Below are 16,443 nucleotides of genomic sequence, written 5' to 3' on the forward strand. Positions count from 1 at the left end.
AAGTTGAGAGGCAGAAGGATTAAATTACTCACCTTTGCTTAATATCCAATTAATAGTTTTGAAGAGACTAGAATAAATGTATGATGAATTCATTGTCTGTTAACTTTCTGAGGTTATTTTTGTAGCATTGCTCTCTACCACCACCCTAAATCTCCTGGAGAGCAAGGATCATGGTCCACATTATGAATATTTCAAATAACCTCTAATAATATTTCACATTGAAGGCACCCAACAGGTGATCATGTAAAACATGAATGATTGAGAAGGAAATAATCAGCCTATAAGATGATGATCTAACATAACCAACACTGAAAAGCAAGAAAACCCTCATTCAAATTATTAAATTTATCTGTGCTAAGGCAAAGAATGCAAAATAATACAGCAGGACTTTCTCATTTGAAAGTAAAGCAAGGGCGGCTTTCTAAAACAAGGTCACCCAAATCCAGTGTATAACACATGGTTACCTCTAAAATATATTATTCTTGAAGCTTTTGAATTTCTGAAAATGCATTTTATCAAAGCAGACATAGCACAGCTTGCCTAGTACTTTGATGTTGGATGATTGGTTCTTAAACTCTGTTTTCTTTGAGGTTAAATCCTTGGCTGAAGGGCTTGCAAGTCTGACAAAATAAAATAAAAATAAAAAATATCAGCTAGAATAATATGTCTACATCACAAATCACCAGACTAAAATAAAAAGAGATGACAAAAGTACAGTGAGGTTTATATCTACCATTTAATTTGAGTAATGATGGTGGTATTCTTTTAAATATGAGAATATTTATTTTGTTCTATAATTCTTGATTTATTCTCTAGCGACAACTTGGTCATGTTGACTTAGCTAATGTGCATTTAATAAAGCCAAACACAAAGTTCTCACAATATTTTTATAATGTCTTATATTTGCAAAAATATTTCAGGCTAAATGATTACTTATAAGAAGACATATAAGCATGTTTTCATCATCCCTTATACAAAATCAAAGAATTTGAGGTAAGAGATTATGTAATTGGGTATCTTGTGTGCAAGTAAACTACTGAAAAATTAAATTAATTGGCACCAAACTGGGCATCACAAATGGATAGGCATCTTGATTGTTCCACTTTAGATTTGATCCCCTTTTAAAATGATAGTGAGTCACAACAAATATATTTATATGCCAATATAATTTAAGCAAATGTTAGCTATGTAAATTGTATATATGTAAAATGCAAAAAGACTGTATTTTTTTTGTAAATTTCTTCAGTAGAGAATTCCTGACTGCCTACTGAAGTTCAGGCATCATGCCAGATGGTACGAACGTAGGGATAGAACCCCCTACCTCCCAGTGCAGTGATTTGCACCCTGGCTCTGTTTCCTTATTACTTAATGGAGTTATTAAAATAAAGACAACTAACCCCACTTTCAGAAACTAAGATTCAGAACTTCTAAGGCAGGTTCTAATGAATTCTATTAAAACTCATTAATCCAAGTGAACAAGTTACTTTTGAAAACCCAACATTTTCTGTACTACTCATGTGAGGCAAATGTAATTAAAATAGTTCTAAGAATGCCAAAGAAATATGTTTTTATGATGATGATCATTGATGATGTATATTAAACCCATTGTATGTTTCCCCCAAATTCATTTTATGAGTCTCAGATTGTTTGATTTGGGTTTTAGTAAATAGAGGGTAAGAAAATACAGCAAAGATTTTGCAAAATAGGTGAGGTTAGAGAGGCAACCATGAGGTATGTCGAGCATTTTGGAAATTTCCTTGAATGTGATAGGTACTCATTAAGGAATTTTAAGTGAAAGAGTAACATCTGTGTTCTAGAAAGTGAACTCTGGCTACAGAGTTAACAAACAATCTCAATTTCTACATAAATTGGGGACTACATCTCCCAGCACACCCGCCACAGCCTCCAGAGCCAGGCCAGATTCCTTGAGTCAGAGCCGTACAGTAAACATCTAAAGGAGAAAAAAGTCAGAGGTGGTAGAATTAGTAAATGAGGATTCTAAAACAGCTGTTATAATATTCATAAAGATTTAAAGTAAACTGTGAAGAAGTTAAGGGATGACATGGAAGACATTTTTAAAAAGAAACAAATAGAGCCTTTAGAACTTGGAGATGATAGATATAGATAGATAGATAGATGATAGATAGATAGATAGATAGATAGATAGATAGATAGATACAAATGATATTGCATGTATATATATGTGTGTTTTCGCAGAATTGGCTTAGCAGAGTCAATGCTGAAGAAAATAGTAATGATAATTAGAACATAGCAATAGAAATTATCCAAATAGAAGTAGAGAAAGAAAAGAGAGTGAAAAAAATGAACAAGTCCTCATTAGCCTGTGGAACGACATGATATGGTCTAGCATGTATATTTAGAGTCCCAGAAGTCAAGAGAGGAAAAGGCCAGGAGAATATGAGTGAGCTAATAAAAGCCAATGCAGACAGTCTAGGCTAGGGACAGTGTAGGCAATGGGGGTAGACAGGCTGTCGTGTTAATGTACATAGCACTGTGCCTGTCAGTGATGAAGCTGGTGTAAATTGACCCTGTGGTCAAGTTAACAATTAAAGTCTGTTTAATCATAAGAAAGATATTTATTAAACATTTACTTTTGCCATAAGCTTGTCTAGGTGCTAGGTAGTGACTTGAACTCCAAGTGCACTCTAGGTGGGTTTTTAGAATGGATTATACCAAGAAAAGCATGAGGGCAAGGAAACTCTTGAGGGGGTGTCTAATTATGTCCAGTAGTGAGAGAAGAAGAGGGCCTGAATTTGTCCACTGGCACAGTCAGCAAGAGGGTGGCTCTAAAAGACTTTGTTAGGGACTTCAATGGTTGTCCAGTGGTTAGGGCTCTGTGCTTCCAATGCAGGGGCCACGGTTTCCACCCCTGGTCAGGAAACGAAGATCCCACATGGCTTCTGGCCAAAAAAATTTAAAAATAAACAAATAAGTAAAAGGCTTTATTAAAGTAGAATAGAATTTTCCCACCCCTACTGAATAAGGGTGATGAATAATTTGTATTAGATTTGAAATTTTAAAATATCAGGAAAAGAAGAAAAAGTTGTAGAGAAAGAAGATGTGTGTTAATGCATATATGTAAACAACTCAAAGCACTGACAAGAAGTTAGAAATATCAAGAAAATACATGGTAGGGCTAAACTTTATGAGGTCAGTATTGTAAATTTAGAATTGGGAGTGATTTTAAATGTATTTATTATCTTTCTTAATGCCTAAACTGTGCTAGATACTTAGAATTATTTTTAGCCAAAAAAGTTTTAATTTAATTAATAAATATGATTTGTGCACCAGTGTTTGGAGAAGACTTTAATATTTCCCATAGTGAGTAAAAAGGAGAGGCAACCCTAGACACTTAGAAAGACTTACAGGATAGACTTAGAAGACTGAAGCCATAAACTCATGAGAAGGTGCTGAGAGAGTGATTGTAGGGTACAATTTTTGTAGAAGACACTTTGCATATTACCAAAAAATTAAATGATACAGGCAGCAGCTTTTGTTAAGGAGATTGGATGTGCAGACACAACAGACTGGTTATTTATTGAGGAAAAGGTGACACTGTCTATTTAATTAGGTCACAAAGCAGTAAGAATACACTGACCTGAGGTAATTTCTCACCATAAACTTAAAATACAGTCAACATGAATATTTCCAAATGTTAATGATTTTAGTATCATATAGCAATATATGGCCATAAAGCATGCAGTGCTGAAAACAGCATTATCATCTAATATTAAAAGCATTGATTACATCTGTGACTCTATTTCTGTTTTGTAAATAAGTTAATTTGTACCATTTTTCTAGATTCCACATATAAGCGATACCATATGATATTTGTCTTTCTCTCTCTGACTTACTTCACCAAGTATGACAGTCTCTAGGTCCATCGACACCTCTGCAAATGGCACAATTTCATTCCTTTTTATGACTGAGGAATATTCCATTGTATATATGTACCATATCTTCTTTATCCATTCTTCTGTAGATGGAAATTTAGGCTGCTTCCAGCCTAAATGGCTATTGTAAATAGTGCTGCTATGAACATTCGGGTACATGTATCTTTTCGAATTATGGTTTTCTCTGGTTACATGCCCAGGAGTGGGATTGCTGGATCATATGGTAGCTCTACTTTTAGTTTTTTAAGGAACCTCAATACTGTTCTACATAGTGGCTTTAACAAACTTATGGTTACCAAGGGGGAAAAGGGGGGGATAAATTTTGAGTTTGGGATTGACATATACACACTACTATATGCAAAATAGATAACTAATAAGGACCTACTGTATAGCACAGGGAACTCTACTCAATATTGTGTAATGATCTATATGGGAATAGAATCTAAAAAGGGTGGATATATGTATATATATTTATAACTGATTCACTTTGCTGTACAGCAGAAACTAACACAACAGTGTAAATCAACTATATTCCAATAAAATTAATTTAAAAATTAAAAAATAAAATTAAAACAAATTTTAAAAAGCATTAATTAGAAGGAAGTATGCAATGGTGGCAAAGCCTATAGAACCATTAACATTTCAAAGCATTAAGTAGTGCTGCAGTTTTTTACATATGTGGCTCAGGCAGACTTTCCACTGTACAGCGTTGGATGGTGTGTCTGATCTGTGACAGTGCTGCTACCTGCTGCCAAGGTTAATCCATCCAGATCAATCTTGGGTATCTAGAGGTTGTTTCAGCCTGTTCAGCCTAAAAATAGGACAGTCAAAATCAGCAGTGTTTTATGTCAGTTGCCTTGAGGACTTTTGTTTTATGTTCATACGTAGAACAATTTCATATTTTTTCAATGTATTTTATTTCAATGTCAGTAAATAGTAAGCATTTCAAAATATTTATTTGTTTGTCTTTCTAAAAGACTCTGATTGTTTCTATAATGATGGAATAATTCGGCCAGTAATGAAACTATCATATTCAACTCAATACCTCTCACTTTCTAAATCAGTCATTGCTGATTTTATGGATAGATATAGATAGATAGACAAGAACACACACATTCACACACATATACATAGTGTTTCCCATATATGTATGCAATTTATAAATGTTTGACAGAAGTGATAAGTAACTTTTTAAATCAAAATCATAAAATTTCCATCAAAAAGTCATCACTCAGGAATTCAAGAGCTTTATATTGATTGTGTTCTCTTATTAGATATAGAAGACTTGAAAATAATATAGGTATTTTTATAATTAGTAAATATATACTGGTGAATGTTTTCATCAGTAGCTGTATCTGTGTACAATTCATTATTCATTTATCTGACAATTATTAGTTGCAGAATATGTCACCACTCTCTAGGAATGTGATCAATTTCTCTTCTAAACCAAATTGTGACTTTCAAATAACTACTGCTTAATTTAGTTTTAGTATAAAATTGTTGATGTTTTGTTTTAAAAGATGTCTTCTAAAGGCAAAAATGAAAAATGGCTACCAATTCATATCAGCAATTATTTAAGAAGAATGTTAATCCATTTTAAACTCATTCCTGGGACTTATAACTATAGAGCAACTTGTGAGAAAGGAAGAGAGTAAAACCAAGTGACGGAATGTAGCAATCCATAGGTATTGATTCAGTAGAAAATATTTAGGTTCTGTGTGGTATTTTTAGAATCTGACTGATACCTCTATGATCCTCTTTATCATTGTTCAGTGAATTAAAAAACAAGAAGAAAATAGTGACAATGGCTAGTGTGTGTACAGAGGGAAAATATATATATTTCTACAAAATAAATTAATACACAATCTCCTTAGACATATTTATTTTCCAATATCCGACAACCCTACTCAGATTTCTTCTCACGTATTTCCTATACAGTTGCAACCTTGCTAGATTTTTTTTTTCTCTCCCCCGGATTTTTCCAGAGACATTCATATTCTCCTCTTTATGATGCAGAATATCTCAGCCTGAGCCCATGTCTTACCTTTAAGTGTTCTTATCCCACTTCAAACAAAAGTGCTTCCATTTTCCAGAATCCGTCCTCCAATGGGTACAGTTTTAAAGTCTGCCTTTGTGTCTTTGAGAATACTCATGGTTCTACTTAAGCTAATTACTTACAGTCATATTGCTCTCTCAAAGAGGAATTTGCAGCGATGTACTTTTACCATAATATACAGATTGAGTCATAAAAGGAGATGACTGAACGAACAAGATCAAACAAAATGCAGAATAAGAAATAGAAATAAACTATATAGGGTAAAATAAGAAGTTGAACTTTTGGAATAAAGTTCTTATCTTGGTATATAAAGGAAGAACAATTTAAGTTGATAATAGAAAACAGGTGGGTTTTTTTTAAAAATTTGAGTACTATAAATATTTTGCTGAAAGATTAAAATCCAGTGTGATAAACATCAACAGCACCTTAGTAAGCATGACACCTACAAAATACAAGAAGTAAATTTAGAATAGAAATGTGGTGGTGGGTCACAGATTGCGTCAAAGGTGAAAGGGCTTAGGATTAGACAAAAAAGAAGACTATTGAAGCAAACCAAATATGGGGTGACTGGATTTCAGATCAAGTAGGGACAATGGGGATAAAGAGGAAGTGAATTTGAAGACTTAGGAGAATCAAATTGGGTGCCATACTAAGACACATGTTGGATTTATGTTTACACGTAAAACTTAGAACATTAGAAAACATTTAAATTTGCATACGTGCTAACTCTGAAAGCAGTCAGGGGCAAACAAACAAACAATTCTTGTACTAAATAGTAAATCCAGAAATCAGGTTTCACAAGGCTGAAAGCAAGCAGAATCTCATGAAAAAATATATTTTATGGTATAGACTCATTCTTACACTCTATTTGTGAATTAAGGAATTTTTCTATGACTTTTCAGAAAATGAAATATATCTTTATTATATATATTTAGAATGTATGACTCTAATTCTGAATTAGTTTTAAGTTTGATAGTGGGTTTTGTAAACTATATATTCTGAGTGCTCTGCAAAATGAAACAGCCATGCTCCAAAATCTTAGACAGGCATGCTATTTGTGGGAAGGAAACTATAAGAATTTCTACCTATATATATTCTTAATTTGCTTTTTTTAATATTTATTTTTGTATATATTTAAAAATATATATATAGGTCCATGAGTACACATATGATTTATAAATAAATATATTTATGTATAATAAATATATATACATTTATTTGTGTAAGTATGTATACACATTACATCTTAATTCTATTTTGCACAATGAAAAAGAGCTGGGATCCACTGTTAGTACATAAGTGGTGAGCTAACCATGCCTGAAGATACCCATAGACAAACATTAAATTATGTTAACTCATACATATGTATATATATATATATATATATATATATATATATATACTCATTTCTCTTTATGGCATTGTTGTACAGAGGAGAAACAGTGTCTAAAAGCCCCTCCCAGTCTGGCCACAACAATACTCTGCCACTTTAAAGAAGAGGAAGTTCCTTATCTCCTACTGAAGGAGAAGCTGTGTGCACAGACCAAGGTTGTTGGATTAAAAGGTCCTAGAGACTGTCATACAGAGTGAAGTAAGTCAGAAAGAGAAAAACAAATATTGTATATTAATGAATATATGTGAAGTCTGACAAAAAGTGATATAGATGATCTTAGTTACAAAGCAGAAATAGATACATAGACATAGAGAAAAAAGGTATGCATACCAAGGGGGAAAGGGGCTGGTGGGATGAATTGGGAGATTGAGATTGACATTTTACAGTATTGATACTATGTATAAAATAGACAACTAATGAGAACCTACTGTGTAGCACAGGGAACTCTACTCAATTCTCTGTGGTGACCTAAATGGGAAGGAAATCCAAAGAAGAGGGGATATATGTATACATATAGCTGATTCACTTTGCTGTACAGCAGAAACTAACACAACATTGTAAAGCAACTATACTCCAATAAAAATTAAAAAGAAAAGAAAAAAGGTCCTCAGAGAGCCTGTCACCCAAAGAAGTCATCCCTTAAGCAGGTCCTTAGGAACACTCACTGGCTACCACTCTCCTAGGACTAGAATGAAAACTGCTCAGAGACTCCACACCATCCATATTGCACTGGTTTCCTGCCTTTTCTCAAGAGACCACCATGATGGACTTCATGAGCCTCTTACACCCCTTACACCATTAGAAAACCATGCACCATAGATGCCTCATCACTCACCGTGCACACAATTAGAAACCCAAGCCTCTAGGTCCACTTCACATCATACACATCCATTAATCTGCCATACTTCCCTATACTTACACAACCTCAAAAACCATCATATGATATATTTTACTGATAACATCTATAATCAGCAAATTTTCTCAAATTTTCAAACTGTTTCTGCATGTCATCTACCTCTTTATAACAGAAACTCAGTGATATCCTGACAACACTGCTATCTCTAAAGCCCTCTCAAATGAGCATGTTTTTGTTTAATTACCACTTAATTTAGGACTCAGAGGTGGGTGAAAACGAAACAAAATGAAACAAAACAAAACACTACTCTCTCGACATGTTCCCTATCATTCTAGTTCAGTTTCTTTTCTACCAATATTTTGACCTTATTGAAAACTCCAATTGATGTTTTTCTATGAACTGCTCTTTCTCCAGCCCATGTTTTCACTTCATTTCCTACTCAACTTAGATTCAGTGCTCCATAATTATAACACCCTTGTGAGACTTTTAACTCCCTTTCCCCTTCTCCATCTGTTTTACCTCATACCTAATTAAACTCAGTTTTCTGTCTTCTCCATGACTGCACACATCAGAACTGATTTATCTCACCTAAAATTCAAGGCTTCAAATTTCAAATAAACACTTTATACTACTCAAAATCTGACTCTATTTTTACACTTTCTTTCATTTCCTCCTATCTCAAATCTCTATTGCTCATTTTCTATATCCCTTTTACTTTTCATTTTCCCTATTCTTTTTTCATTCTCAGCTAATTATCTTGACACATGCTTCATTGAGAAAACAGAAAGAATCTGAATGGACTAATTTCCTCTTTTCAAGAGCAAATACAATTATCTGCCTGCCATCTTGCTATCATGGTTGAAATATCCTTGCTAGAAATCTTTCTCTTCTTTTTTTTCAAAAAGTTATTCCTACTTTCTCTTACACTCAGTTTCTCTATTTCAGCTGGCTCATCAAGATGGACTGTAAGTTGTTGATCCCTAATTTATATCTGAATTCTCTGAACCTCCAACTTCTTACTCAACATGGCTGTGTATACTTCCTTATAGTAGTCTCAAATTTAACATGTGAAAAATGTCTTCATTCCTGCTCTTGACATTCCCATCTCATTCTCTCGTAAATTTCCACAGCTAAATACAGATCATAACTTCCCATCAGTTGCTCAAGTCAAAAGTTGAAGCACTGTCTTTGACTACCACTTTCCCCTCACGCAAGTAACTCAGTAACTCTTAGTCTTCTCTGTCTTCAAAATCTATCTTAATGTCCAGTGTCTCTGCTTTGCACTGGCTCTACTATCATTGTCCTAATCACCATAATTCCTTCTTGGACTAATTAATTAGCCTCTGATGTGTCTCTACAGACTCACATTTTGCCCTTAAGTACTATTCTGTATACAGTTGCATAAAATTATTCAGTGTCTTCCACTGGCGCTTGACATAAGCTCTAAACTTTCTTCTAGCTAAAGCAGCTCTACATTATCTGCCTTCACCAGGCCTGAAAGATGACCTCACCCTATAATTCTCTTTCTCTTGCTTCTGTGGTTTAGTTACACCACGCTTCTTTTGGTTTCTTGAATGTATGGGGAACATTCTTATTTTAGAGCCTTTGCTTGGAATATTGTTCTATTCGATCTTCCCATGGATAGTTCTAATTTGGAGTATGTTTGTCACCCTTTCAGGTGGGCATTTTTTAACTGTTCAGCCTAATGGGTCCACACTGCCATTGTACAATATCACCCTGATTCTCTTTCTATATAGCACTTGAACATCTGGTCTAATTTCTTGTGTAGGCATTTATGTAGTTATTGAATTATAAGCTGTCTCCCTCGATGGCATGTAACTTCTCTTTTCAGTGTTACAATCCCAGTTCCCAGAATAGGGCTTGACACATTGTAGGGTCTTAATAAACATTTGTTGAAAGAATAATTTGTGAGCTATTCATTGATTTTAATATTGTCAAGAAGGGATCAGTAACTCTCAGAGTAACAAAGATCTACGTGGTTCTCATTTATGATAATAGACTGAGGTTTGAGTATAAATCTTGCTTTGGAATCTCATAGCTAACACTTCCGAAATCTAAAAAGCACTTTGTCACCTCAGAGTGATGAGGGCACTTAGGTATGTGTTTAACAACCTGACAGTAGTGAACTGCCTTCAACAATGTTCAGGAGAATAGAAGAAAAATTAACAACAGCTTAGCAATGTTTGTATTGTACCTTCTAAAATTCTGCTACACTACAGAAAAGAACAAACATTATGCATAACGTCTAAAGGGATAATAAGTTATTGCTCACATGGAATGCAATGTTTCTCCTCTCTTTTTATTCTATAAGTTAGTAGAGTCCCCTTTCAATACTATTGCACTGGAAAGGCAGTATGTAATTAAATGAAAGCAGGTAAACGTATACACTATCATCCCACTTACCATATGGATTTTGCACGTTTCCCACACACTGTTCTTATTTGTACAAATTTCCAATAATGAAAGTAAGAAAAATTTTGAATGAAAAGTCACTAGGCAAGAACAAAATTTAAGCTTATTTCACCACCATCTTGTCAATATTTTAGGCTATTTTAAAAGTAATTTTCTCACCTAGTATGTGACAGTGGTGAATATCCTGTTAGAGGCCAGATTTCTACCATGTGTGTATGCTTACAGAATTGAACACTGTGTTGAGTTTTTATTTTTGTTTTTAACAATAGGCTAATGGAGCAAACAGCTGACTGTGTTCCTGTCCATGTTATTTCCCATTCATAGGAGTCTTAGAATATTGCTTTTGTAACATCATGCATACAATATATGGATATAGAATATGTGCCTTACAAGAGGGCCAGCAAGAGGAGTAAACAAAAGGGGTTTCCCTGAATGGGTCAGGAAAGCTGTCAGTTCTTCTCTGAGCAATCCTTTATGGATCAAGGCAGGGGAAAGTTTTCAGAAGATAATGAAAGAGAGTATAGAGAGATAAGTATTATGTGGGAAAGAGATAAACAGAATTCTAGGCATTTTTTTTTTTTGAATATGAGGAAAGAGCCCAGTAAAAGTGTGTGGAAATATAAGCCAATAATTTAAGAGGTATAAGTTCACGTTTGTCTTTGTTATATATAGGCTATGAAATAACCATGTCGGGACTCTGTCTATATGATTAACACACAGTCATTAGCTTATAAGTCATATACTTTAGAGGGAGAAAAGGTTTAGAGCAAAAACAAAATTTCAGATTTTCTATGTACCTTTTCTCCTGCAATATGAGGCCTCTGCTACATAAGACTGAATGTCTACTCCAATGACCGGGGGTGGAGAAGCCAGGAATTTTTCAAACCACAGTCAGGGGTTTCAACTTGTCTATCGCCTATTGTCATCTTTTCCATTGGTAGTTTCAACAACTTAAGGGACATTAGAAGATGCAAAACCTCTTCAACAGGGTCTAAAGAAAAACAATGGGAAAGTAAGCCTACTCTTCTTTCTGGAGGACAGCATCACCGTGTTCCCTTTTATGCAAGCTGAAAACCTGGACTACCTTTAATATGCTCAGCAATGGCTCATACGAATTCATTATGCAGCTCAGGGAACTCTGTATAGATATTCATTTCTCTTTCTCTTGCCTTATCTCTTCCACAGGCTGCTTTTTCTGAGTGTGTAGTCGGTGCTTTGGACTTGCTCTTCTTTTTGTCAACTATGTTTCATTTTATGCATGCTGACTCCAGCAATAGAGAACTTCTGGAATTGGCAAAGCAGCTCTATGAACAGATACTCAAGCAAAAATTGTCAGTTTACCACATGGAGATCTAAACGAAAAGGACTGAGAAAGAACATTTTCTCAATATGAATCTATATGTGCATATTTTATATGGAATAACATAAACTCTCCCTGATTTGAAAGAAAAGAATATTTTATTTCTCAACTAATTTTCTACATTTTGTAAGAGATGGTAGATTTATTAAATCCAAGCCATATCACATAAGCAGGGTAAATCTAGATTATTTTAAATGAAATCAAATTATTTTAGCTTAACATTTTCTCCAATTATGTTAATACATGCTTTTTCACTTGATTTTAATTAGTTAATAAGAATAGTACAAACCTACTCACTCTTTTAATTGTAAAAAGATTTCTCTGAGATTTTATAAATAGTTCTTTATCCTTATTAAATCAGATGCAGGCTTAAAAGTAGCTCATGGGAGCTATAAGATTATAAAGTAATCATTGGTATTCTTAGAACACATTCAGCACTGTCAAAAAAGTCTTTCTGAAAGGACTTTTCTAATGAAATAATTAGCATTACATAAAGTATTAGAATTACATGAGCTACAACAGGAATTATAATGAGATTACTGGTTTGGACCTTTGGTCTAGAATAGACTCAAACAACTGTTAGCTCTAGATCAATTCTGTAGTCTTTCTGAACCTCAGAGTCCTCATTGGATGGGCGATATGTGATACTTTGTAAGCATTATCAAACTGGGTCATGGGATTGGACCAGTAAGCAATTATAAACCTCAGATGTTAAGACTGAGTTAGATAGTCTGACATGGGTCCCACCCTAATCTGGACATAAATGGAAAAGAAAACAGCAAGTGGCAACATTTCTGGGCTCATCTCTCTCAACAGGTGTCTCTCTGCATCTTAGCTGCTGAGACCATGGAATTTCAGAAGCATCCCCTGGAGAGATGAGGAGACCTGCATTTCTATCTTTATGTACATTTGATCATCTGTGCTTCTTTTTCATTGCTTCCTAGCTGAGGTCAAAAGCAAAAAAAAAAGTAAAAGTAATTTCATCCAAGCTCTAAATATATCTTTCTATATGAGACTTCATTTAATAAATAACTTAAATTTTCTCTCGAATAGCACATGTACACTGAAACCAAGACTTTGACCATTTTTAACTGAGGTGTTCTCACTTTTATTAGTTTCCAAGTTTTATTTTCCATAGCTGGAGAGAAACAGAGAGAAAGAAAGAGAGAGAGAATTGTCTTCAGCACCATAGGCTGGATATCTTGGAGATAATTTTCATGCCTAACATGAAAATCCATTCCAATTTTTTGCAAGAAGTGGAAACACAACACAAATTCTACTTTCTCTTGAAAACTTTTTGATTATCCCAGCTTTTATTTAGTATGATATTTTAAAAAATATGGTAAGCTTTAAGAACACTGACCTTTGGGTGTATATGAAGTAAAACTCTAGTGATACACTTGGAGGTTTTAGATCTATATGCTGGTTACTATTCTAACACCTAAAACCAGAATGGAGACATAAAAATAATATTAATTGGATTTGTGGATGTTTATGACCATTGAAAATTAAAAAATTGAATAAGGAAGAAAAGGAATCCAAACCAACACAAACAAATATAACAGAAAAAGTAAAATGCTCAAAATAAGTTAAAATAATTACACTCTTTTACATATAGCTGTTCAGTTTTCCTAGCACCACTAATTGAAGAGACTGTCTTTCCTCCGTTGTATAGTCTTGCCACCTTTGTCATAGATTAATTGACCATAGGTTCATGGGATTATTTCTAGACTTTCTATCCTGTTCCATTGGTCTATATTTCTGTTTTTGTGCCAGCACCATACTGTTTTGATGATGTATCTTTGTAGTACAGTCTGAAGTCAGGGAACCTGATCCTTCTAGCTCCATTTTTCTTTCTCAAGATTGTTTTGGCTATTTAGGGTCTTTTGTGTTTCCATACAAATTATAAGATTTTTTTATTCTAATTCTGTGAAAAATGTTATTGGTAATTTGATATGGATTGCATTGAATTGTAGATGACTTTGGATAATATAGACATTTTGACAATATTGATTCTTCCAATCCAAGAACATGGTATATCTTTCCACCTGTTTGTGTCATTTTTGATTTCTTTCACCAGTATCGTATAGTTTTCTGAGTATAGGTCTTGCTTCTCCTTAGGTAGGTTTATTTCTAGGTATTTTACTCTTTTTGATGCAATGGTAAATGGGGTTATTTCCTTAATTTCTCTCTCTGATTTTTCATTGTTAGTGTATAGAAATGCAACAGGGACTTCCCTAGCAGTCCAGTGGTTAAGTCTCTGTGCTTCCATTGCAGGGAGTGTGGGTTCAATCCCTGGTTGGGGAACTAAGATCCTGCATTCTGTGCAGTGCAACCAAAAAAAAAAAAGAAAAAAAGAAACAAAGAAAGGAAAGAAATGTAACAGATTTCTGCGTATTAATTTTGTACCCTGCAAATTTACCAAATTAATTGATGATCTCTAGTAATTTTCTGGTAGCATCTTTAGGATTTTCTATGTATAGTATCATGTCACCTATACATAGAAAGGAGGGGGTGGGATAAATTGGGAGATCGGGATTGGCATATACAAACTACTATATATGAAATAGAAAACTAATAAGGGCCTGCTGTATAGAACAGGGAACTCTACTCAATGCTCTATAATGGCCTATATGGGAATAGAATCTAAAAAAGAGTGGATATATTTATATGTGTGATTGATTCACTTTACAGCAGAAACTAACACAACATTGTAAATCAACCATACTCCAATAAAAATTTTAAAAATACTTACAAATTTCAGGACCAGAAGTTTTACCCAGAACTGAGTGCTTCACAGTTTACTATTACTACAGCTTACAATAAAAATGGTGTGTTGTGGGGCAAGTTATATGTTTCAAGCTAAATGTCCGGTCACAGTGTAATCTGTGGTATATCCATAAAACAGAAAGATTCAAATTAAGGCTGGATTTCTCAAATTATAATACCCAGGTTATTTATAGGTAGGTAGATTGATAGAGATAGACAGTGTGTGTATGATATATACATCATATCTATTTAAATAATTATATGTAATTATCTGTTAATAATTCCGATTTTCAGTTGTTTATTTTTAGTAATTTTGTATCATACATTTGATGCTCAATTGTTTAATCCTGTGTACATGTCATCTAGTCACCACAATAGGACTTCTGCAAATGCTATTTCTCCTAGCTTGGTTCTTCTTCCCATTATGTTTTCTGCTTTAAACTTTCAGCTCTCAGCTCTATCATCACTCCAGGGAAACTTTTCTAAGTCCAGTAAAATCCCGTTATTTCATTCCATTAGATCACCATGTGCTGCTACTGTCCAAAACTAATGAGTTGTAATTTAGACTAATTCCATCATTAATTGATTAAAAGATTCCTCTTCCTTTAGATTCAGGAATCCTCTCTGTTTTTATTCATTATAATATCTTTAAAGTTTAATTCACTTTTTTTCATGTCTTTTCACATATTTATTAAATATATAAGTTAATATATAAATAAAAATAAGTAATAGAAGTACTTTATAGTTTGTTCTCTTTTTGCTCTAAAAATGTATTCATTTTAATGTTCTGTTTTGGCTTGAAAGTAAAAATATATCTGTCAGATTTTTTCCTCATTATGGAAACTTTCTCATGTTTCATGAAAGTTATTCAATAATGCATCTCTTTGTATCAATGAACTTATTTACAAAACAGCAACAGACTCACAGACATAAAAAACAACCTTATGGTTACCAAAGGGGAAAGGAGTGGGGAGGGATAAATTAGGAGTTTGGGATTAACAGATATTCACTACTATATATAAAATAGATAAACAACAAGGACCTACTGTATAGCACAGGGAACTATATTCAATATGTAGTAATAACCTATAATGGAAAAGAATCTGAAAATCCTATATATAATTCAGTTATATATATGTATATATATAACTGAATCACTTTGCTGTACACCTGAAACTAATGCAACATTATAAGTCAACTATACTTAAATTAAACAATTAAAAAATAAGAACACATCTCTTTGAATATACGAAGCACATGGCTTTTATCTTATTTTTTGTTTATTACAAAAATAATCTCAATTTACAGATGATCTTCCTTGAATTTTCAAGCAATGTTGCTTTTTCCTTATGCTATATTAACATTTTATAATCTCTGTAGTGTATATTTTTCATTTGCTCTTTCTTATGTTTATTTATTCTTAAATATAAAGATAGCTATTCACCTTAAATATATTTTGGATTTGGATAACTAATTATTATATTAAACTAAAAAAAATTGTAGAAATTATATATCTTCAATAGATGATTTTAGCTGTTTTCTTGGATGATTATCAATTATTCTTTTGATTAAAAAAACTAGCATAAGTTCTTTTTTTATGTTGCATTTTTATGGATGATTATTTTGACAAACTTTGCTTTCTCATAACAATGTCACACAATT

This window comes from Hyperoodon ampullatus (assembly GCF_949752795.1).
Source record: "Hyperoodon ampullatus genome assembly, chromosome: 1".
NCBI classification, from domain to species: domain Eukaryota; kingdom Metazoa; phylum Chordata; class Mammalia; order Artiodactyla; family Ziphiidae; genus Hyperoodon; species Hyperoodon ampullatus.